This window comes from Malaclemys terrapin, chromosome 1 (assembly GCF_027887155.1).
Source record: "Malaclemys terrapin pileata isolate rMalTer1 chromosome 1, rMalTer1.hap1, whole genome shotgun sequence".
Taxonomy (NCBI): Eukaryota; Metazoa; Chordata; order Testudines; family Emydidae; genus Malaclemys; species Malaclemys terrapin.
The window spans coordinates 178,591,997-178,617,377 of NC_071505.1; the positions used below are offsets into that span (position 1 = coordinate 178,591,997).

Below are 25,381 nucleotides of genomic sequence, written 5' to 3' on the forward strand. Positions count from 1 at the left end.
CCACCTCTGGAAACCACCCAGCCTCCAGGAGTTTGGGGCTGGGGTGCCCCACTCCTGTGTGTGGGTTTCCTGTTGACTCAGAGCTGGCTTCCTTGGTCACATGGTGCAACCAGATCCCCTTCCTGTATAGTAGCTGGTGGAGCCAGTCAAGTGACCTTGGAGGATGGGTGAGCTGCAAGCTGTGCCCCGTGGGGAGAGGCAGGAGCAACAGCTGGGCGCTGCAGGGAGGGGCTGCTGCTTTCCTGGAGGGGAGACTGAGGGTAAGGGGTGGGGCCTGCCTGGGGGGGGAGGCCAAACCTTTAAACTGTGCCCCCCCACTATCAATGGTTATGCATTGTCTCTGCTGGTAAAGCTGGTATCTTAATGACCAAAGCCTTTGAGCTGTAACTTGCAGTGCTTTGAAGCAGTATTACTAGCCACCTCTGTAAAGTAGTTCCTCAATTCAGCTTGTGAATTGGGTGAAGAACTGCCCAAAAAATGTTTAACAACAAGAGGAGTAGTTTGTTAAATGTCTGCACCAAAGCAGCGTGATGTGCAAGAAGTATGAAAAAGGGTCTTTTTCGGAACGTATGTTTCCCTTTATGCATGGGTAACTGAGTTGTGCAGTGAACCAATAAACTTTCATGACACTTGACAAGGGGTCGGCAACGTTTGGCACACAGCTCGCCAGGGTAAGCACCTGGCGGGCCGGGCCAGTTTATTTACCTGATGACGAGGCAGGTTCGGCCAATTGTGGCCCCCACTGGCCACGATTCGCCGTCCCAGGCCAATGGGAGTGGCGGGAAGCCATGGCCAGCACATCCCTCTCCCGCGCCGCTTCTCGCCGCCCCCATTGGCCCCGGACGGTGAACCGTGGCGAGTGGGGGCCACGATCGGCCGAACCTGCCACATCAGCAGGTAAATAAACTGGCCCAGCCCGCCAGGTGCTTAGCCTGGTGAGCCACGTGCCAACTGTTGCCAACCCCTGTGCTAGACCAATCAACCGATTCCTTGGACCAAAAGTTGGCATGTGTGGATGTTGAGCAGGATCAAATCTTTTGAGCTATATAGTCCTGGCCCACTGGATGTTGCAAGAAATTGTAGGGCAAATCTGTATCTATATCGGCCTTTCATCCAATCAGAAAGCAACATTAATACAGTAGAGCCTCACAATTACGAACACCTTGGGAATGGAGGTTGTTCGTAACTCTGAAATGTTCATAACTCTGAACAAAACATTATGGTTGTTCTTTCAAAAGTTTACAACTGAACATTGACTTAATACAGCTTTGAAACTTTACTGCAGAAGAAAAATGCTGCATGTAACCATCTTCATTTAAATGAAACAAGCACAGAAAACAGTTACCTTACCTTGTCAAGTCTTTTTTTTAAACTTTCCCTTTATTTTTTAATACTTTGCATTTAACATACTACTGTACTGTATTTCCTTTTTTTTTTTTTTTGGTCTCTGCTACCTGATTGTGTGCTTCCGGTTCCAAATGATGTGTGTGGTTGACTGGTCAGTTTGTAACTCTGGTGTTGGTAACTCTGAGGTTCTACTGGATAGCAATTACTTTATGGGCAAGTATTTGTTACTGTTTCCAAATTATACCTCTTTTTGAGAGATTTGTAATAACTCAACCACTGTAATTCACAGGAAGCAGAAGCAAGATACACCAGGTAATTTTTCTTTAGATAAATTTGGATGCAGCATATGAAGGATGCATCAGTATAGTTACATTTTTACATAATGCTTTATCACATTTTGAACCATATTTTCAATGTTATGGTTTGTTTAAAAAATAAAAAGGGGGAACAGCAGTCTCCTGATTTAATTTGTTCATTGCAAGGTGAAATTCAGGAGTTATACAGCAGCAAAGGAAAATGCTACTAAAAGCTGTGGCTGCACCAGTGGTTTGCTTGCTTACTTGTTTGTTTGTTTTTTTGACTGAGTTGCTCATAATACATGGGCTACTGCTGAAGGCTTTTTATAACCATATTTTATTAGAGATGGATCCACTTTGAACACTGGATTAGCATTCCGCCATCACCATTACTTTTTCTTTCTTTCTTCCCTCCCTTCTCCCGCACATACTTATGCTCCTGGGAAAGATGAATTAGTGACTATATTAATCTAATTTGTTTCTTTTTTCCTTTCCTAACTACCCAGTTTCAGTAGGTCTTCCTCACATTTTCCTCCTGTTGTCACTTTTAGTTTAAAATACCAACTGTTGAAAAGAAAAGCCTATCTGATCATTACATTAATGTTTTAATTATATGATCATACATCACTTTTCTTATTTTCTGGGGGAAATTATGTCAAACTCTAGTCATTTTTTGTTAATGACAAATTAGGTGGCAGTATCATAAGACAGTAGCCATACCACAGTTACACTTTATAATGTAGTAGCTGTAATTACACTGTAGTTACAGTATAATTACATAGTGGTTGTGCTTTTTCAAACTTGTATTTAACACTAATTGAACCTCCAGAAACAAACAAAAACTAAAAACACACATTTAAAAAGCCAACTAAGGTTGCTGAATGTAACAATTTACTGAACTATCACATAATTTACAAAGTTTAAGAGCAAGGAATTGAAAAAGTTAAAGCCAATATAATGCCTGATCCTGGAAAGACTTGTGTCTAAACTTTACTTAATACATTGTGAATAATCCCATTGGTGACAAACATTTCAGTGGGACGCTACCCACAGTGTGTAAATTGAGCACATGTGGATTTCCTCTAGGATTGGGGCCATCATCTTAAACTGCCACACATTTCTCACTGTCAAGTACAGAGTAATACTTATTTCATTGCAACACAACCACCTCAACTCAAAATGAATACTTCTCTTTCAACACTAATCTCAGGATATAAAACTCAACTTTACACCGACTATGAATAATTTTTTGTAGATGTAACATATGAAGGATGACAAAAAGGCCACTTAACACAATCAAAAATTTATACTACTTTTTAATGTCTTAAAAATAAAAATAGGTTCGGGGGCTAAAATAAGATGTTAAAGATGGAAACTGGTTGCAAACTTAACTATAGAGTAGCTACCCCTGCACCATAATTACCTGAAGATTAGCTACATGATTTAATAACTTATTACCCCTTAAGTTTCATATTTAAAAAGTTATACTGTAAATTACTTTGGTTATGTTTTTGTTTTCTGTATGTGCCTATACAAAATCCTATAACCAGAGGTCGACCATGTAGCTGAATTACTTGTGCTTGCCCTCTGTTTCATTATGAATGCATGTACATTTACAATCCAGCTATACAAAATAAACAGTAGCTATGCTAAAATAAATTTGTATTTTTATTTTTTGACATTTAAACTTTTAGTGATTTTGTGTGACAGCTATAACTTCAGAGAAATTACTATGTGTAGATATTATGAATAAGCAGTCATTACCAGTATTACAAAGTCCAGTCACATTGTAATTACATTGTAATGGCAACATAAATACAGCATAATTCAGCTACTATATTAAAATATAATTAATATTAAAATACAATATATTGTTAATTTATCAAAGCTTTACATACTCAAGGCCAACAGGCTGTGTTATTTCAAGAAATGACAGAATTTAATTTCCTCTCTGAAACTGTAGCTATGTATATAAACTGCTTCAGCTACATTTTTTGCAAGAAATCAAATATCTTAAAATATGCATGTAACTGGAGTGAAGATTTCTATATTTTCTAAACTCATTTTATGATACAATATAAATATGTAGTTTCACAAATAGAAGATAAAATCAATTTTTCTTCAGTTAAAATATTTTACAACAATGCCTCACAACACTACACCTTACTATAACATAACTATAGTGTTGGAGGTTATTATTATGTAATTATGTACTACTTTTTACATAAAGATTGGAGTGTAAAATTTCAGAGTGTAAAATTTTATTTCTGTATTAAATGAAAGCAAAGTGGATGAGTACCATCATCCATCTGGCTAATAATATCAGTATTTGGTTATACTATTCAAAATTCTTGATTTACTGATGTACAGTAATTCTCTGGCAGTTAGTATCTTGAAGAAATTTATCTAATCTTGTAAGCTAAAAGACCAGACTTTTTCCTTCTTTTACTCCAGTATTTTTGTAATATAATTTTAATTGATTTTGAAAAGGAGCTAAATATATTGTCACTGGGTTATTTTGAAGTGTCTGGCTTTGGTATATGATCCTTTTAATATTTTACCCTCATCTTGATTCACTGTATTTCTTCCAGGTGGATGACTGCCGTTATGACTTTTGCAAAAAGATCCTTTTTGTTTCACAGATTAGGGGTAAGTCTTGAATTCTTTATTTGAAATTTCAATTACAGGTGTCCATAATCCAACATTAACATGGATAGTTGCACACTTGCAGCTGATGTTTTTGCAAACTAAAATGATGGGAAATTTTCCCACTTAAGTACCATGCTTTTGAATGTTTTTTTTTTTCTGGATGTGAATTTGAATTTGTTGCAATCATTCTGCAAGTTGATAGTGTTCAGAACTAGCAGAACCTAAGGTAGGAACCTAGAATTAAATCCTGGCCATATCAGGGGGGAAGGATATCTCAGTGGTTTGAGCATTGGCTTGCTAAACCCCAGGTTGTCAAGTATCAGAGGGGTAGCCATGTTAGTCTGGATCTGTAAAAAGCAACAGAGGGTCCTGTGGCACCTTTAAGACTAACAGATGTATTGGAGCATAAGATTTCGTGGGTGAAAGCCCACTTCGTCAGACATATGCTCCAATACATCTGTTAGTCTTAAAGGTGTCACAGGACCCTCTATTGCTTTAAACCCCAGGGTGTGAGCTCAGTCCTTGAGGGGGCCATTTAGGGATCTGAGCAGGGCCGACGAGAGAGGGGAAGCCGGTACAAATTACCAGGGCCCGGTGGTCTGGAAGGGGGCCCAGCTTCCCCCTCATCAGCCCTGTTTAGCCAGTCCGGGGCCCGGCGGTCCAGAAGGGGCCCGGTTTCCCCAGCTTCCCCCCCCCCGCCCCTCGTCAACCCTGTTTAGCTGGTCCGCCCTTGCTGGGGGGGCCTGAATTTTTTTTCAACGGGACCCAAACCCACTCTCGGCGGCCCTGGATCTGAGACAAAAATTTGCCTGGGGATTGGTCCTGCTTTGAGCAGGGGGTTGGACTAGATGACCTCCTGAGGTATCTTCCATCCCTGATATTCTATGATTCTAATTCAATGGGAATTTTGCCCTTGACTTCAGTGGGGTCAGAATTTCACCTCTGGTTTGCAAGGAATGCAAATTATCTCAATCTGATTAAATAGTGATCCAGATATTTCATAGAGATTGAAGGAGTGAAGGGACCATTAGATCATCTAGTCCAGGGATCGGCAACCTTTGGCATGCGGCTCGCCATGGTAAGCACCCTAGCGGGCCGGGCCGGTTTGTTTACCTGCCGCATCTGCAGGTTCAGCCAATCACGGCTCCCACTGGCTGCGGTTCGCCACTCCAGGCCAATGGGGGCTGCGGGAAGCGGTGCAGGCCGGGGGATGTGCTGGTTTAAAAGAGAACTAGATAAATTCATGGAGGTTAAGTCCATTAATGGCTATTAGCCAGGATGGGTAATTAATGGTGTCCCTAGCCTCTGTTTGTCAGAGGGTGGAGATGGATGGCAGGAGAGAGATCACTTGATCATTGCCTTTTAGGTTCACTCTCTCTGGGACACCTGGCATTGGTCACTGTCGGTAGACAGGGTACTGGGCTGGATGGACCTTTGGTCTCACCCAGTATGGCCGTTCTTATGTAATAAATAATTTCCATTTCTGAACCCATAACAAATTTTTACATAGGCAAAAAGATGTATTATTTTGACTTTTATTAGGAGTAAAGAACAGAAGAGAACTAAGTTATTTGTTAAAAAAGGCATGTTTTGTTGTTTTCAAGTTTTCCATGACAAATTCAAAGGTATTAGATTTGAATTTTGTGTAAATCAAACAGAAATCTTCTGCACCATATATTTATGTCACGCCTATCTAAAACAGTATTTCTGAGTGTCCATGTAAGAATATGTTCACCTCCAGATCATATTAATGTTAATATTGGGATTTACACTTGCACATCAAAGGAAGACCAGATCTAACAGGTTTTAAAATTGGAATAATGAATTTAAGAAAAGGTAAAATTAATTTGAATATTTATGTATGGATATATCATGTTAGTATTGTTTACTTTTAACACTATTGATCTTGAAGCAGAAATGTAGCTTTAATCTAGGTATAATAATAGCTGGATCTATTTTATGTTCTCCATAAGTCTCTGCCTTTCTAGCAAAAGGTTTGTAGTGATTCATGAATAGCTTATTTATTTTGCTTTCTAAAAAATGAAGCCATTACGTATTTGCTGCGGAGGAAGTTGAGTTAGGGTGGGCTAACAATCCGACTACTGGCATAATGCTTCATAAAAAAAAAAACTAGGAACAGGAACCTCTGTTATAAGTTTTGGTGCCTGGAACACAAAAGCATACATTTCTAAGCCATACCAAACTAACAAGAGCTAACACCAAAATAACAAAAGTCTGATCACTTGCTGTATATGTTTGCCATGTTCTGCCAACGAAAGGAGCTTCCATTATTTCTTCCAAGTTTATTTCATTGGGGACAAAGATTTGGTGAGGCGTCATTCAGCTCATGAAAGTCTAGAAGTGAGTGGAAGACATACGTTTGTTAAAATATTGAATAATCAGCATTTTAAATTATTAATACTCTATAATTATTAACATATGCACTAATACACATGAATCAGGGGGTAGCCGTGTTAGTCTGTATCTACAAAAACAACAAGGAGTCTGGTGGCACCTTAAAGACTAACAGATTTATTTGGGCATAAGCTTTCGTGAGTAAAAACCTCACTTCTTCGGATGCATAGAGTATCATTAAATTAGTTAAAAGTTGGTGTAATATTGGCAGTTACTTGTGGACAAATATTGGGAAGGAAAAAAGAAGGAAATATAACTGAGGTAAAATCCCCACCATTTTCAAAATGCAACCAGTGAATTTCAGGTATAATAAAAAATTGGTCAGAGTAAGAACTATTTGTTACAAACAGACTGCAGTTTACTTTGCAAAGCACACTGATCATAGTTAACCTTAGCCATTAGGAGAAAACATTACCCACCGATTTGTCATTAAATCACGGGGATCTAAAACAACTCCATGTTAACAGCCAGCAATCCCTTTTATGAAAATCCCAAACATAAAGAATACTATTGTTTGCTGAACATGTGGCAACTAGTCTGGTTTTTATTAAGTTGAAGTTACTGCCATCTGGTGGGGAAAATAGTACTAAATCACTACAACTGGAACCAAAATAGTAAGGTTTAGTTTGTGCAACGGAAAAAAAAAACCCTTTTAGAAGCAAATACCCTATATAGGAATAATTATGGGATTGATTTAAAAAGCATTCAAAAATGTACAACAATGTAGCCTGGCCTGCAAGAGGCAATTGGGCAAATGTATAATTGTGTGAAAGAAAATAAGCTAAAAATGCATAGGAAATCACTGTACCATACTATCCACACTTTAAGCATAAAGTTAGAATATTTAATAATGCATAATATAGTTGTTTTTTCTTGGAGAGTCTTTTGTACCTTAGTTGGGTGTGAAATTTTTCTGTTTGCATATAGTATAGCATATTGTATTTTATGATAAAGGTGGTAATGTGCAAGTTGTTATATCCCTGCACAATGGTAGGCTGCCAGATCATCTGGTCTGGCCCTGTGCTCAGTGCTGCTGCATCTTTATTCAGAGATCTTGTGCAGGAGAGTGAGTCTGTTACTTCATGAATCTTGAAATGTACAGGGTTGGGTTTCCAATTAGGCACAGTAGGCACATGCGTAGGGGTGCTGGCATTCTAGGGGCACCTAAAAGTTAAAAGTGGGTTAAAAGTTTCATTTTCCAAGGAAAACACGAAGGTTTTCCAAGGAAAACATGAAGCTGTAGGTGGGGGGGGAGAGGGGGGAAGCGCTGAAGATGCTGTGCTTAGGGGCGCGTAAGGTGTAAATCTGATCCTAGAAATATACATGTATTAGTTGTTGTATGTTTCTTGAAGGAAGAGTCCCATAGGAATGGATTAGTGTTGTTATTTTTTTCTAACTCTCCAAAGCTGTTTGTGGTGCTTATAGAACAAATAAAATTAACAGGGTCCTTGTCCCAGGGAGCTAATAATTAAATTAGAGGCAACACTGCAATGAATGACAAACAAAATGGGGATAGAGGTGGAGGATTACAGTAGTGGGATACCATGTACTTATTTTCATGTACCTATAGTTTTAATACTGAGTTTTGCTCAGTTTATTGTATAATAGAGTGTCCAGAATTTTTATTAGTTATTATTTATATTACTACAGTGCTGAAAGACCCAAATCAAAATTGGGCCCCCTTTGTATACATGTCCAAGTAGGTCTCTGCCTGAAGATGATTTTCTTCTAGTGGAGGACAGTGAAAGTGGATCTTTGCAATTAACCTGAGGAAGATTTTGAACTTTTCTGATCATGGCATCAGAGAGACTGTCCTGACCAGGGCTGCCTTATACATCCACTGGGAAAAAAGACTCCTATATACCTTTCCAACTGTATTTCTAGTACCAAGAGTCATGGGAAAGTTCAGGGAGAAACAAAGGTTTGATTACTCTTTTGCAGTTGGCCATAGTCATTAGACTGAGCATATGACTTTTGATCACTGACAACCAAACTACCGTTAGCTCCATGCTGCAAGCATTGCTGTTGACAGCTGACTTGTGAGAGGGTAGAGCTTTGTGGGTATTTAGTCAGTGAGCAGCTAAGTCAAATCCTTTTAATTTCTCAGAACAATTGTAAGTGGAAATGATATGGAGGAAGCAGGGCCTACTTGATCCTTCTACCTGACCTGCAGAAGTCCTACTTGACTATCTTCTTCACCTGTCTGAGTCTAACGTAGAAATTAAACTTCATCCAGCTACACTTAGAAAGACAAGGTGGGTGAGGTAATATCTTTTATTGGACCAACTTCTGTTGGTGAGAGAGATCAGCTTTCAAGCCATACACAGCTCTTTTTCTGGGAAAGGACATGATGCTAAGAGTTTCTTTCCCAGACCTGAAGAACAGTTTTGTGTGGCTTGACAGTTTGTCTCTCTGACTACCAGAAGTTGGTCCAATAAAAGATATATTACCTCACCCACTTTGTCTCTCTAACAACCTGGGACTGACCCAGCTATGACTACATTGCATGCTGCTATACCTAGCAGTTATCTCAGCCTTTTATGAATTACTGAAAAATAGACAGGTATCCTTGCAGTCCCTCCTCATCAGTTTCATTTGAGACTTGCGACTTTTGAAATGTAGTGTTTAAAAGCCCCGCATTTATCATGGGATATTAATGTGGTTATGGTAAGGCTGATGAAGGCCTTTTCTGAGACACTTGGAACCTGAGAGTTCAAGTTTCATAAGTGGACATTAATTTTCCTGGTGGCACTAACTTAGTGGTATCTGCTGATAGACAAAGCAAGTTTCAGGTTCTTGTTAATGATGCACCTTGTACCAAATTTGACATGCGTAAGGTGGGAGCTACAGGCTCATAAGACTCTTCTTTAGCACAGTGACTAACCTCTGCTGTATGAGCCCATTTCCCTGACAACATTCTTTCCACAAGTTCATGCTCATTCCATCCTTTTCAATGAATGAAACATCAGAATGTACATGAGGTTCTACTTCTACTGAACTAAAGGCCTTAGAAAGTCGACCAAACTTTTTGTTTCCTCGGACATCAATTCCCTGGGCAGTGGTGTCACTAAGAGGACTGTGTTGAAATAGTTGCCTGATTGCATTTTGCATTTTTGTGGCCTGTCTGGTCTAAATTAGAAGGTCTCATTATGTCTGAGAGAGGCTGGGCTTTGCTTCCTGCCTCAAACAAATTTCCATTACAGTCTTATACGCAGCAGCTACATGGTGGTAGTTCCATACACTTTATTTACAAAGTGCTTGCTTTGATTTAGCCTCTGTCTAGGAATCCTGCTGTGATCTCTCAGACATGAAGAACCAGTTTCTGAAATAGGCAACCCCAAACTCTCTCACTCCTGATAGTTTTGTGTCTTTTGGGATGTCCCTCATTCTAGTCGGCCAAACATATTTTATTTTATTTTTTGTTTTTCTCTTTTTGACTCCTCTTAAAGGTCTTTGATGGGTTAAATTTGGTGGTTTGGGGAAGGTATATTACTTGTTCCTTTTATTGTGCATGTGTTTGTGTATCTCTGTCTATAAATAATATGGATACACATATACACATTCATTTATAAAATTGCAACAAGCAGCAAAAAAACAACCAACTAACAATATGGAAAAGAACAATACATATACATTTTATAAATAAAAATATAAAGTTCTTTTTCATATCGTTGGTAGGTGGGTTATTGCTGCCTGTTGCAATTTTTATGGTTGTGCTTTTCCCCTTGCCGTTTTAGCTCTCCAGAAGTGAAAAACCTGCCTAACTGGTACTGTTACAGGGGAAATTATTTACCTTGTAATGCTTCTTAGAACAGCATACCACACATGACATTCAGTCATCCCCAATCCCCCAGATTTTAGTGCAAAACTTTTTGAGGTGGTGTGTGTCTTTATATTTTGCTTTGTTGGCATCATTAATTTTGAAATAACTTTGGGTAGTGATTGACTGATTGCAAGACATGTAAAGGCCTCTCAAAAAAACAATCAGGAACTTACTGGAAGGTTTTAACAGCAGGGGTTATAATGCTGGATGGTATGTGTCCACCAATTGTGGCTCATGCTCCCATTCACTGTTGCCGACCAAAAGAACCTTTGGAGCTTGCAGAACTCTCCCTGACTCAGGCCTGGTCTAACACTAGTCTGTTATTTCGGAATTAGCCGAGTTAATTTGAAAAAAAAAAAAAAAAAAGATTCTGTCCACACGACCAAACCGTTTTTTTGATTTAAAGGGCTTTTAAATCCGATTTCTGTACTCCACCCCGGCAAATGGAGTAGTGCTTAAATCGAGATCGCAATCCCGAGTTAAAGGTATTGTGGATGCAATTTGACGTTATTGGCCTCCAGGAGCTATCCCAGAATGCTCCCTTGTGACTGCTCTGGACAACACTCTCAACTCCAATGCAGTAGCCAGGTGGGCAGGAAAAGCCCTGGGAGCTTTTAAATTTCATTTCTTGTTTGGTCACCATCAGCACAGGTGACCATCAACACAGTTCACCATCATAGGTGACCATGCAGAGTCCACCATCACAGGAGATCACGCAGTCCCGGATTCGCAGACAAGCTCCAGTATGGTCCGAACGGGAGGTACTGGATCTCATAGCATGTTGGGAAGACGAGTCTGTTATGGCAGAACTACATTCCAAAAAAAGGAACGCAAATACGTATGCTAAAGTCTCCAGGGCCGTGACAGAAAGAGGCTACTCCAGGGACACAGATCAGTGTCGTATAAAAATCAAGGAGCTCAGGCAAGCGTACCAAAAAACCAGGGAGGCAAACGGGTGCTCTGGCTCACAGCCCCATACATTCTACTTCTACTATGAGCTGCATGCAATTATGGGGGATGATGCCACCACTACCCCACCACTGTCCATGGACACCTGCCAGGGGGGAGTTGCACAGAGCGAGGAGGAAGAGTCATTGGAAGACGAAGAGGAGGAGGAGGAGGAGGAGGACAGTGGGGAATCCGTTTCCCCCCTTAGCCAGGAATTATTCTTAACGCTGGAGCCAATAGCCTCCCCCACACTTCCAAGGTGGGCTCCCGGACCATGACCCTGAAGAAGGTACTTCTGGTGAGTGAGAGCCTGATTGGAGCCACGTGGTGGGGTGTGGGGGGGCAGGAATGGGGGTGTTGTGTGAAGTGATCGTCCCAGAGATCCCGCAGGCCCTCCTTTTATATGGCAGATCCCCCAGGCATTGCTGGCTATGGGAAAGGGGGGCCAGCAGTTTGAAAGCATTGAAATGAATGTAGAAGAAGCAGAACCCCGCGTGCCCCTAGGCTGCCTGCAAGCTGAATTCTGTTACCCGGCCGTGTGTGATGGCTTACTCACACCAAAGTGTCCCCTTTGTTCTCTGAAATGTATCCTTTAAAATACTACCCTCCCTTTTTCTCCTCCCACAGGTGCAAATGTTTCAACGTGGCCCCTATCTACTCCGTCCCAGAGGCTGGTCCAGATTAGAAGGCGGAAAAAACAAACTCGGGATGACATGTTCGCCGAGCTCATGCAGTCCTCCCGCACTGATAGGGCCCAGCTGAATGCGTGGAGGCAAACAGTTGCAGAGTCCCATAAAGCATTACAGGAACACGAAGAGAGGAGTGACGTGCGCGATGAGAGCAGGCAGGATGCTGTGGTCAAGCTCATTGGGGAGCAAACTGACATGCTCCACTGTATGGTGGATCTAATGTGGGAAAGGCAGCAAGACCACAGACTGACACTGCAGCCCCTGTCTAACCGCCCTCCCTCCTTCCCAAGTTCCATAGCCTCCTCACCCAGATGCCCAAGAATATGAAGGGGGAGGCTACGGGGACCCACACACTCAACCCCAGAGGATTGCCCAAGCAGCAGAAAGCTGGCATATGCGAACTTTTGATTTGGTTTCTGGACTTGTCCTTCCCTCCTCCTCTCCCCTGGTCTACCTTCGGATTTTTCTCAATGTGTTGTGCAACAAATAATAAAGAACAGTTTTTAAATAATTTTGACTTTATTTCCTTATATATATATATAGGGGGCAGGTAACTTCAAGAGAAACAAACACAACTGTCACACTATATCCTGGCCAGTCATGAAACTGGCTTTCAAAGCTTCTCTGATGTGCAGCGTGCCCTGCTGCACTCTTCTAATCACCCTGTTGTCTGTCTGTGCGCAATTGGCTGCCAGGCGAGTTGCCTCAACCTCCCACTCCACCATAAATGTCTGTCCCTTACTCTCACAGATATTATGGAGCACACAACAAGCAGCAACTACAATTGGAATATTGGTTGTGCTGAGATCTAACCGAGTCAGTAAACTGCGCCAGTGCACTTTCAAACATCCAAAAGCACATTCTACCACCATTCTGCACTTGCTCAGCCTATAGTTGAACTGCTCCTTACCACTGTCCAGGCTGCCTGTGTACGGCTTCATGAGCCATGGCATTAAGGTGTAGGCTGGGTCCCCGAGGATAACTATAGGCATTTCAACATGCCCAACAGTAATTTTCTGGTCTGGGAAGTAAGTCCCTTCCTGCAGCTGTTCAAACAGACCAGTGTTCCTGAAGACATGAGTGTCATGCACCTTTCCTGGCCATCTCACGTTGATGTCGGTGAAACGTCCTTTGTAATCCACCAGTGCTTGCAGCACCATGGAAAAGTACCCCTTGCGATTTATGTCCTGGCTGCCCTGGTGTGCCGGGGCCAAGATAGGGATATGCGGTCCGTCTATCGCCCCACCACAGTTAGGGAACCCCAGCGCATTAAAGTGATCCACAATGGTCTGCACATTTCCCAAAGTCACAATCCTTGATAGCAGCTGGTCAATGATTGCATTGGCTACTTGTGGCACAGCAGCCCCCACAGTAGATTTGCCCACTCCAAACTGATTCCCGACTGATCGGTAGCTGTCGGGCATTGCAAGCTTCCACATTGCTATGGCCACTTGCTTCTCAACTGTGAGTGCTGCTCTCATTTTGGTGTCTTTGCACTTCAGGGCAGGGGACAGCAAGTCACAAAATTCCATGAACGTGGACCTATGCATACGAAAGTTTTGCAGCCACTGGGAATCATCCCAGACCTGCAACACTATGCGGTCCCACCAGTCTGTGCTTGTTTCCCGGGCCCAGAATCAGCGTTCCATGGCATGAACCTGACCCAATGCCACCATGATCTCCCAATCCCCATATGCCATGCTTCTAGGAACGTCTGTCTCTATATCCTCATCAGTATAGTAATCGCACTGTTGTCGCTTCCTCACCCGGTTTTGCAGGTACTGCACATACTGCTGGATAATGCGCGAGGTATTTACAATGGTCAAAACTGCAGTGGAGATCTGAGCGGGCTCCATGATTGCCGCGCTATGGCGCCTGCACAGGTAATCCTGGAAAAAGGGCGCGAAACATAGGAGGCCTGTTCGGTTCAAGATGGCCAATAAAAGGCGGTAAATGGTTGTCTTCTGTAGCTTTCATGGAGTTGGGAAGCTCTCTAGAGCTGCAAGAGCAGGAGAGCAGAGTTTGCGGCAGAAGCAAGAGCAGAGTTTGCAGCGGAAGCTGTGCGGCTCAGTTCACAATGGCCGAAAAATGGCAGGGAATTGTTGCCGTCTGTAACTTCCATGGGAGCTCAGGACCGACAACATGGAAAAAGCGGCAGAAGCTGTGCGGATCAGTTCATGATGGTCGGGAAATGGCGGGGAATTGTCTTCTGTAGCTTGCACGTGAGCCCAGGACAGACAATATAGAAAAATTAGCTAGCGATGCAAGAGTGGGAGAGCAGAGTTTGCGGCGGAAGCTGTGCTGCTTGGTTCACGGTAGCCAAAAAAAGCTGGGAAATGTTTAGATAAAAGAGTAGATAGAAAGACGAGAGGATATGCGAGGTAGATTCATAGTACCAGGAGACAGTCGGTGCACCGTGCTGCACCGTCTGCTGGCAGTATGGCGTCTGCCATAGCTTTCACGGGGCGAGGAGTGAGTGACGGCACACACCCAGAAACACCCATGAGAATGTTTTTGCCCCATCATGCTCTGGGAGCTTAACCCATAATTCCAATGGGCAGTGAGGACTGTGGGAACTGTGGGATAGGTTCCCACAGTGTACCGCTCCGACATTCGATGCTAGCCTCGGTACTGTGGACGCACTCCGCCGAATTCATGCGCTTTAGTGGGGACACACAACACCGAATGTATAAAATCGCTTCTGAAAATTCAAATAGAATAAGTTTGAATTCATTTCGTACTGTAGACGTACCCTCAGACTAGGGAGCACAAGACCAAGAATGTCTGGGGATAACCCCTAATGATCCCTGACAGGTGTTTGTCCAACCTGTTTTGTAAAAACTTCCAGTGATGGACATTCTGCAACCTTCCTTGGTAATTTATTCTAGTATTTAACCATCTTTATTTAGAAAGTTTTTCCTAATATTGAACCTAAATTTCCCCTAGGCAGATTAAGCCCATTACTTTTTGTCTTATCTTCACTGGACATGGAGAACAACCAATCATCATCCTTTTTATAACAGCCCTTAATATATTTGGAGACTGTTTCCAGGTACCCACTCAGCCTTCTTTTCTAAAGACTAAACATGCCCAGTTTTGTTAACCTTCCCTCATAGTTCAGATTTTCGAAATCTTTTATCATTTTTGTATCTCTCCTCTGGAATCTCTCCAATTTGTCCACATCTTTCCTGAAGTGTGGCACCCAGAATTGGGCACATTACTCCTGCTGGGGCCTCACCAGTGCTGAATAGAGCAGGACAGTTATCTCCCTGGTCTTACATATGATACCCAGAATATTAACCTTTTTCACAACTGCATCACATTGTTGACTCTGATTCAATTTACCCCCCAGATCCTGTTAAGCAGCACTACCACCTGACCCAGGGATTGGCAACCTTTGGCACACGGCCCGTCAGGATATCTGCTGGTGGGCCGGGCCGGTTTGTTTACCTGCAGCGTCCGCAGGTTTGGCTGATCGCAGCTCTCACTGTCCACAGTTCACCGTTCCAGGCCAATGGGGACTGCAGGAAGTGGTGCGGGCCGAGGGATGTGCTGGCTGCCATTTCCCACAGCCTCCATTGGCTTGGAATGGCAAACCGCGGCCAGTGGGAGCTGCGATCGGCTGCAGGTAAACAAACCGTCCCGACCCGCCAGCAGATTTCCCTGACGGACTGTGTGCCAAAGGTTGCCAATCCCTGACCTAGCCAGTTAATCCCCCATTTTGTAGTTGTGCATTTGATTTTTCCTTCTTAAGTGAAGTAGTTTGCACTTGTTTTTATTGGATTTCATCTTATTGAATTTAAACCAATTCTCCAATTTGTCAAGGTCATTTTAAATTCTAATCCTGTCCTCCAAAGGGCTTGCAAACCCTCCCATCTTAGTGTCAGTTGGAAATTTTGTAAGCATACTCTCCAGTCCATTACCCCAGTGATTAATAAAAATAGTAAGCAGTACCAGATCATGGACTGATCCCTGCAGGACCCCACTAGATGTGCACTCCCAGTTTAACAGCAACAATTGATAACTACTCTTTGAGTACAGTCTTTCAACCAGTTGTGCACTGTAGGAGGTCCGGACTCACCCCTGTGGTGCCTCCTGCTGGTTGTCCAGGGAATTAGCTCACCAGCCTCTGGAGCGCCCTCTGCAGGCCGGTGGTCCACCTTGTCCTCTGCACTGGCTCCCCGTGTCCTTCCCAGGACCCTGGTGCCCCTTGCTCTGGGTGCTGCCCCCTGGCAATACCCACACACACTGGGTCTCCCAGGGGAACCCCCACCCACTATCCCTACCTCACCTCAGAATAAGGCCACTGCCAGTCTCCAACTAACCCCCGTTCCCTGGGGCAGACTGCAGTATAGGCCACTCATCACAGGCAAGATTGGGTTTGGACCTGCTGCCTGGGCTGCCCTCTGCAACCCCCAGTACCCCTTAGCCTTCTCCTAGGCCACAGCCTGGGGCTTTCCAGGCTGGAGCTCCCCAGCTCCTCAGCCTTTCCACAGCCCTGCTCCCCCCAGGTACTCTGTGTCTAGCTCCCTGCAGCCAGGCCCTTCTCTCTCTGAAGGCAGAGAAAGACTCTTCAGTTGCATCTGAAGTGAGGTTTTACCCACGGAAGCTTATGCTCCCAATACTTCTGTTAGTCTTAAAGGTGCCACAGGACCCTCTGTTGCTTTTTACAGATTCAGACTAACACGGCTACCCCTCTGATTCTTAGGCTTCTGGCTCCCAGCCTTTTTATACAGGCCATCTGGGCTCTGATTAGGGTGTGACCCAGCTGCAGCCACTTCCCCCAATCAGCCAGGGTTTTACCTTGCCCAGCCCAAGCCCTCTGCAGGGCTTTTCCAACCCCTCAGGGCAGGAGCGGGTGTCCATCCCGCTACATGCACCCATCGTATGGTAATTTAATCAACACCACATGCTTCTAGTTTGCTTATGAGAATGTCATTTGGGACTGGGTTAAAAGCCTTACTAAAATCAAGATATATCACATCTACTGCTTTCCCCCTTTTCCACTAGACCAATAATGCTGGCAAGGAAGGAAATTAGGTTGGCTTGGTATAATTTCTTCTTGACAAATCCATGCTGGTTATTCCTTATACCGCGATTTTCCTCCAGGTGGTTACAAATTGATTTTTTGATAATTTGTTCCAGTATCTTTCCAGGTATTGAAGTTAGGCTGACTCACCTATAATTCCACAGATATTCTTTGTTTCCCCTTTTAAAGATAAGTACTATTTTTTCCCATCTCCACTCTTCTGGGACCTCATCTGTCCTCCAGAATTCTCAAAGATAATTGCTAATTGTTCCAGGATTGTTTCAGCTAGTTCCTGAAGTACCCTAGGGCCTGCGGCCTTGAATACATCTAACTTATCTTAATATTTTTAATCTGTTCTTTTCCTATTTTGACTTGCATTGTTAATATTAATAGTGTAGAGTATCTGGCCACCATTAAAGTTTTTAGTGAAGACTTAAATAAAAGAGGCATTAAACACTTCAGCTGTCTGGATATCATCAATTATTAGAATCATAGAATATCAGAGTTGGAAGGGACCTCAAGAGGTCATCTAGTCCACCCCCCTGCTCGAAGCAGGACCAATCCCCAACTAAATCATTAGCTCTCCTTCTTCGCTAAGCAGATGACCTATGTATATAAAATAAAAAGCTGAACCATATGTCTAATATTTGTTGATATTTTAATATTCTGAATGTTTGCTTTTGTATATATGTGTGTGTGTGTGTGGTAAAATACTGTACCTGACATACTTTCTACACATTTTGTATTGTGAGAAAGGTACAGTCTTGATATTTTATCATCATTTTCTGTATTTTTGACAGGTAAAAATATTGCAGTAATGGATCAATACAAAACAAACATTGGTTTATAGGTCTCATGTCTTCCAGGAAATATAGCAAATTTAAATAATGGCCCATAGACACAGGTGTTGCATTTAGGTCTCTGAATTATCATAAAGATGTTGTGGTTTAGGTCAACACAACATAGCTGTCTGAGCATGGATTTCTGTGGCATACTTTAGCGAAAGGTATTATTAATTTGGTTTTGAAGTGTAATCTTCAAAGTCAACATGATTATGCAAATCTATAACTCCAGTAGCACTATTAATTCTCTCACAAATGAATATATTGTCTCATTTAATTATGTAGCACAACTGACCCATTGGTATATACTAGAGGTGGTATTGTACCACTCAAGAATCATCTGTGTAATTAGTATTGACCCTACATTGTGACTTTCAACATCTAGACCTAGATTGATTCCTCCACCCCCCTAACTATATATCACTAAAAGACAAAATCCCATAAACAGAGTTATATCTTAGTTTTAAAGGCTGAGATACTTTAAAACAAATATAACCAGACAGCTGTCTGTTGGCTAAACAATTGAGGAAGCCCAAAAGTTTTATCTATGCATCCTAACTTTGATCTAAATCAAAGTGTATGGAAAAATTATAGCATTTTTTATCATTCTGCCTATTTTTGATGAAAACCTAACCTTGTATGGAGGCCTGCTATCATGAAAACTTGCAAATCTGAAGGGATGTACAATACAGAAGAATGACAAAATTCAGGATAATTGTAAGGTAGGCAAAGAAGGAGTTTCTAATTGGAGGACTAAATTTTGCTGTCCTTAAATCAAGCGAAATCCACATTTATTTCAGTTAGAGTTTTGCTTAAATAATGGCAAAATAATTTGATTCAGAGTAAATACATTCTGGTTCTTAGAATTCCACACGCAGTTTCAACTGACTATTATATCATTCCCTGTACTAAACTGTAACATAATGTTGCTGTGCATTTGCCACTTTCTGCCCTATGTGTGGTTGCATATTAGTGGTGAGGGAAATGATTCCTCTATAAATAAAGTCTATGAAGTAATTTGGGCTCCTTTGGGATGAAATGAGCCAATTCAATGTAAGATGTTTCACTTTTTAAATTTTCAAACTCTTGTTTGCTTATCTTACAACAAAAATAGATATATGCCCTGTGAGTATACAGACAAGGTGGGTGTGGTAATATCTTTTATCCCTTAGGTCTGAGGTAGAGCTCTGGGTAGCTTGAAAGCTTGTCTCTCTCTCCAACAGAAATTGGTCCAAAAAAAAGACAATACCTCCCCCATCTTGTATCTCTAATATCCTGGGACTGATATGGCTACAACAACATGGGATTTATTGCTTATTACAACAATCTGTAACCCCTCACCCCCTCTTTTTGTCCTATAGCTGCAGAGGTATTAAATGGGCCACTCTACCTTGAATGTTTCCTTAGAATATGTGCTAACTACTTATGCTAAACAATCCATTCCATCTTGCATTTAGCTCTTATACTCAGGCCGTGGCACACTTGAGACTTCACAGCGCTGCCGTGGGTAGTCGCGCCGCCAGCGCTGCGAGAGAGTTCTCGCAGCGCTGTATGTACTTCACCTTTCCGAGGGGAATAGCTTGCAGCGCTGCAAGCGAGCGTGCAGCGCTGCAGGCTCTGATTACACTCGCACTTTACAGCGCTGCACTCGCTGCACTCGGGGGGGGGGGGGGCGTTTTCACACCCCTGAGCGCAGCAAGTTGCAGCGCTGTACAGCGCCAGTGTAGCCGAGGCCAATGAGTATCTTTTGAAGACTTAAAGAGCTCTACGTGGTACAAAAACTTGTTTTACTTACCAACAGAAGTTGGTACAATTAAAAAAAAAAAAATCTCACCCACCTTGTCTTTCAGAGTTATTCAGCTTTATGGGTTAGTGCTTATTGGCCTTTCACCTCTGAGAGTGTAAGTTCAATGCTTGATTGACACCACGGGCATTTGCCTTGTGCCCCTAAAATAGGTGTCTTTTCCTACATCACAAAACTTTAAACTTTACAGTTGGATCTGGATCATGTTATGTGCTCATATGAGTACCTTCTGCTCCCATTGATCTTCTAAGAATACTCAGCAATTCACAGTTAAGCCCCTTGATAATTTCTGAATGAATCAGGAGAATGAGTGTTACAAGTCAGAACTAGATGCATGAGCATAATTTAAGCCTGCAAAATGCTTGCCTTTTTTTACTTCTTATTACTTCTACTATTACTTTATTATTTGTGTTACTATAGCAGCTAGGCGCACTAGTCATGGACTAGGACCTGTTGTGCTGGGAGTTGTATAAACACAGAACAAAAAAGATGGCCCCTATCTCAAAGAACTTACAATCTACATATAAGACAAGAGACAACATTTAGATACAGATGAGGAGTACAAAGAAACAATGAGAAAACATTGGTCAGCATGATAGGCCATGGTCTCAGCACACCAGCAGCCTGTTGTCAAGTTTTTTATAGGCATAACAAAAAAGGTGAGTTAAGAAGGGTTTCAAAGGAAGATAATAAGGTAGCTTTATATTGTAGACATTTACAGGGAACACATCACAAGCATGAGTGACAGCATGGCAGAAATCATGAACGTGCTGTTTTGAAAATTTAACAAGTGGGAGATATAGACTGGAATCATGGGCCATCAACATTGGGAGTCAGCATCTTGATAGTGAATAAGGAATGATGGGTATGGTGAGAATAGGCCTTGAAGGGCCTTGAGGGAGAATACAAGTAGCTTATTGATAACCATAGAGCCAGTGGAGGGATGGAAAGAAAGGGGTGAGATGGTTAAAACAAAGCAAAGAGCTAGGAGAATGATCTTTGCAACAGCATCTGAATGGATTTGAATAGAGCAAGACTGCATTTTTCAAGACCAGAGAAAAGGATGTTGCAGAAATTGAGATGTGGGAAGATGAGAGCCTAGCCAACAGCTTTAGCTTGTGGGTGGATAGAGATCTTAGAGATCTTACAGAGAAGGAATCTGCAAGACTTAGACAGTCTGGATATGAGGACTTAGAGAGAGGTCCGAGTTGAAGATGACACAGAGCTTACAGGCCTAAGTGACAGGTTGGGTGTTGGTGGTGGATCAAGAACGGAGGGTTTGGGGGGAGATGCCTACGAGCTCTGTTGTAGCCATGATGAGCTTGGGCTGGTGGCAAGACATCAATGAGGAGATACCAGAAACACAGGCTGAGATTTTATTTTGGACCGAAGAAGGCGGGTCTAGAGTAGGGAGGTAGGTCTGTGATTTGTGTTTATGGATGAGACTACTCAGAGATAAGATGTAGAAGGAGACCAAGGACACAGCCCTGTAGAACCTCCACAGAAAGTTAGAGAGGGGATGAGGATCTTCCAAAGGTCATGCTGAAGGAGTGTTTAGAGAAACAGGAGAAGAACCAGGAGAGGACAAAGTTACAGAATTGAAGGAAGGGCAGGATTTCAAGAAGAACATGGTTGATGGTGTTGAAGGTGGCTGACAGGACAAGGAAGATGAGGCTTGAATACTAGTTCTGAGATTTAATAAGGAAGAGGTCTTTAGAGACTTTGACAAGAGTGGTTTCAGTGGAAGCCAAGGTGCAGCAGTCAGATTGGAGAGGGTCTAAAATGAAATTGGAGGAGAAGAACTCCAGATTGTAAACAGTGCACACAATGAGTTTAGAGATGAAAGGAAGAAGGGAGATGGGAAGGTAGTTGGAAGGGTAAGTAGGGTCAAGGATGGATTTGTTTAATATGGGAAAAACTATAGCATGTTTGTATTGTGTGTGGGGGGGGGGACAGGAAAGTAAGAGGATAAGGAGAAGAATTAGGGAGATAATGAGAGTGGACATAAGGGTGAACAGGAGATGGGATGGGGTCACTGAGGAAAATAAAGGGGTTAGAGGAGGAGAGTGATCAAGGAACATCTGCTTCTGTGACAGAGAGAAGATGAAGAGAGAAGGGGGAAAGGAAAGCAAGCCACAAGGAGGAAGAAGTCAGTGCTGTTAATTGTTCACTTTCTGAATACCAATTTCTGAATGCTAATTTAAATTTTTTAAAAAATTACTGTGGGGTAGTCTGAATATGCATAGATGTTTTTTGTGTGTGTTTTGAGCGCCACTGTGTCTTGAGTAACATTTAGTTAACTTTTATTGATACACTTGGGGGCATAGTGGAGTTTAAAAAATGTCTAGTAACAAGTCAGATTTATCAAGATTTGTGTAAGTCATATCGTCTGTATACTGGTCAAATAACACCGCCTTCTTTATAACAGTATGATCTGGAATTATTTTGAAGTCTGAACTACAGTAGGTAAAAGTCCTTCCATAAGAGTGGATGTTGTGGTGGAGTGACTTGCTGCTTCTGAAAAAGAGAGTGAGAAAATATCAACTAACAAGACATGGAAATAAGTGGATTGACCTAGAGAATTTGATCATAGACCATGTTACGTTTTTTCCCCACATTGGAATAATTTTTCAATCATTTCTTCAAAGCATTTTGGAAATGGTATAGACAATAAGATGAGGGCCACTAGGCTGTGGCAATCTGATTTCAAGTGGGAACAGAATCAGGTGGACGATCTAGCAGTCTTATTCACAAATTATTTTGTTGAGTTGCTAGGTCAGCCAGTCAGCTCTGTATATGTTAACCGTGTAGTTACCTAGTGGTCTAGTTTATTTGACCCTTTCAAATGAAGTGTGAAATAATATTTTTTTCAAGAAGTTAAACAATGTAGACATAGCTGTCTTCAGTTATTGGAAGTACACACCAGATAGCCCCAAAGAACACAAGAATTCCATCTCTTATAGGAAAGCAGTTTGAATTCTCTCCATTTGTTCTCTCAACTACACGGATTGATGGTTGAACAGTACAAATCTGAGATGTATCTACTGATGGTATTTTGAAGAGTGGGCATACATGCTAAACATTCAGTGCAATGAGATTTGCCTTTTTTATTCTTTTGTGACAAGAAGATGCTTGGGTCTCCCAAGAATGGGAAGAGTTCTGGTTCCATGTAACAAATAGTCCTTTTTGACCCAGGCTCAGACAAATATATCCCCAAGTATGGAATTCCCAGCAGCAGCAAATGCAAATGACATCTGACACTTTTTATGAATTCATCCTCCTTATGTATGAAGAGGTTCTTCAACAAAGAGTTTAAGAAATAACCCAAAGTACTTCAGGTATGTAGAGAAGATCCCTGCAACCACAGCTAGTTGTCAAAGGAAGTAATTGGAGCCCTATGGTGGTTTTATTACCTTGGCTGTAATTGTTGGTTCACTGTTGAGGGTATTAGTAAAGCCTCAATGGGCTCTACTTTCCAGAAGGTTCCCAAAGCTCAGTAGCACAGGGGATTTGCACCCCAAAACTGGGAATATGCGGAGACCATATTGAAGAAATAGTGTGATTTATAAGATATGTGAATCAGTTGGGTGAAACACTAATTTTTTTATTAGAGGTTGTGTCCGTGTACTATGACATGATACACCGTTTAGCGGGGATTGTTGCATCTTTCCTTAAAGAGATGGCCCTGCTGATTTCAGGAGTCAGAGTTATGACACTGAATAACATGAAAAGAAGTCAGACTGGTCTCAAGATATGGATTAAAGCCATTCACTAGTTGAATATGCTTCATGTTCAACCTATTCTTTGTCTAGTGTGATCTTCTGCAGCTGAATCAGACATCAGTTCTGTTTTAGTTCTCACTGTCCTTCAACTTTCTCTGACTTTTAGTCCACATACTTATGGCAAATGTTGTTTAAAGGAGCTTGTTAAAACACATAGGAAACATAAACTGCTTTTGAAACAACTATTGGGGATAAGATGGTCATCTAAAGCTGATTGTATTAAAGCTTTGAGGAGATAATACAACGCAGTTCACAAAGGACAGTCCGAAATAGCCCAGAGTGCTGATGAGACATCACTGGAATTGAAAATGGGTCACTTTATTCTAGATGAAAGCTGAGAAAACTGGAAACAGCAGTGATGACAGTGGTGCAGGATACTGCTCTGTAAAGAATGAAGTATTTCAGCAAACACTGCAGTCAAGTACTTGCGCACCAAGTACTTGAAGTTGAAGCATAGTGACTTGTTTGTGATATGCAAATCTCAGAAATAGAATTGCATCAAGAATTAGCATGTGGGATGATCACTCACTCCTGAAGTGGTTCTTTGAAGTTCAAGATAGCATCATCATTCACAGACTCTACTCAATAGGTGACCAAATTGTCAGAGTTACAGAGAAGGAGTTTAAGTACTTAAATGCCCCCAATTACCATAGTGTCTGAGTACCTCCCAATCTTTAAAGCATTTATTCTCACAACACCCCTGTGAGGTAGGAAAAGTCTGTTATCTCCATTTTACAGAGAGGAACTGAAACAGAGACTATGGGACTTGCCCAAGGTCAACCAGACAGTCTTTGGTGGAGCAGGAAGTAGAACTTGTCTCCCAAGTCCAGGCTAGCAACCTAACCACTTGACCATTATCATGGATTTATTTATTGGCTTTCTTAGTATTTTACTAAACAATAACACATTTTGAGTTTCACATTCTGCAACCAGTGTGCAATAAAAATATCCATATGAAATGGAAATTGACATTCTATATGGCTTCCACCAATCTGTGGGTTATAATCTACCTACAGAATCTACTAGAGAATCAGAAACAAATCCAGAAGAAATTCTGGATTAAATGGAGAGAACTTAAAATATGGTTTCCAAAAGCAGACATTCATCTTTGCATATATCTATGCGATGGGATTCCTGGGGAACAACCTGAAACTGCAGTATCGCTGTGCTCCCTTAACTCTCTAGCCTGGGCTGTCGCTCTCAGTGCTTTGCTAGTGACAAGTAGCAAACCCCTCCAGGAGCTCTTATCACTTAACCCAACAGCACGTGGAGTCCCATACCCAGCTAAATTGCACAAATGTGCCCTTAGCCACTCACGAATCACACGAAGACAGAGCTGTCCCTAGGGTATGGTGAATTGGGGTGACTGCACAGGCCCGGTGCTTTGGGGGGCCCTGCAGGAGACGAGAGGTGGGCGGGCGAGCAGGGTGAGGAAGCAAACAGGGAGGTGAGCAGCAGGCAGGTGGCTGGGCTGAGAAGGAGACCCCCTACCAGACCCTCCTGCTCCCCCCAGCGCCTCCTGCCCGCCAGTGGGTCCCACTGATCAGTGCTTCCCCTGCCCTCTCAGCGTCTACCATGGATCAGATGTTTCGCTGCAGTGTCAGGAGGCATTGTGGGGCGGGGAGAGGAGTGAGAGGGCGCAGCACGCTCAGGGGAGGAACTGGGCAGGGAAGAGGTGGGGCAGGGGCAGGAAGAGGCAGGCAGTGGTGGAGCAGGGGTTGGAAGAAGCAGGATGGGGGTGGGGCCTTGGGGGAAGG

The 25,381-nt window shown here is 42.3% G+C and overlaps 1 long non-coding RNA gene across 6 annotated transcripts in view; it reads left to right on the plus strand.

Annotated features, from left to right (window-relative positions):
- Positions 1–25,381, plus strand: part of LOC128847700 (uncharacterized) — a 394,963-nt gene that overhangs the window by 197,929 nt on the left and 171,653 nt on the right. For all 6 annotated transcript variants that reach the window (XR_008446936.1, XR_008446940.1, XR_008446939.1 and 3 more), the window contains one exon: positions 4,235–4,292. This is a non-coding gene — a long non-coding RNA (uncharacterized LOC128847700). The remainder of the gene's footprint in view (positions 1–4,234; positions 4,293–25,381) is intronic.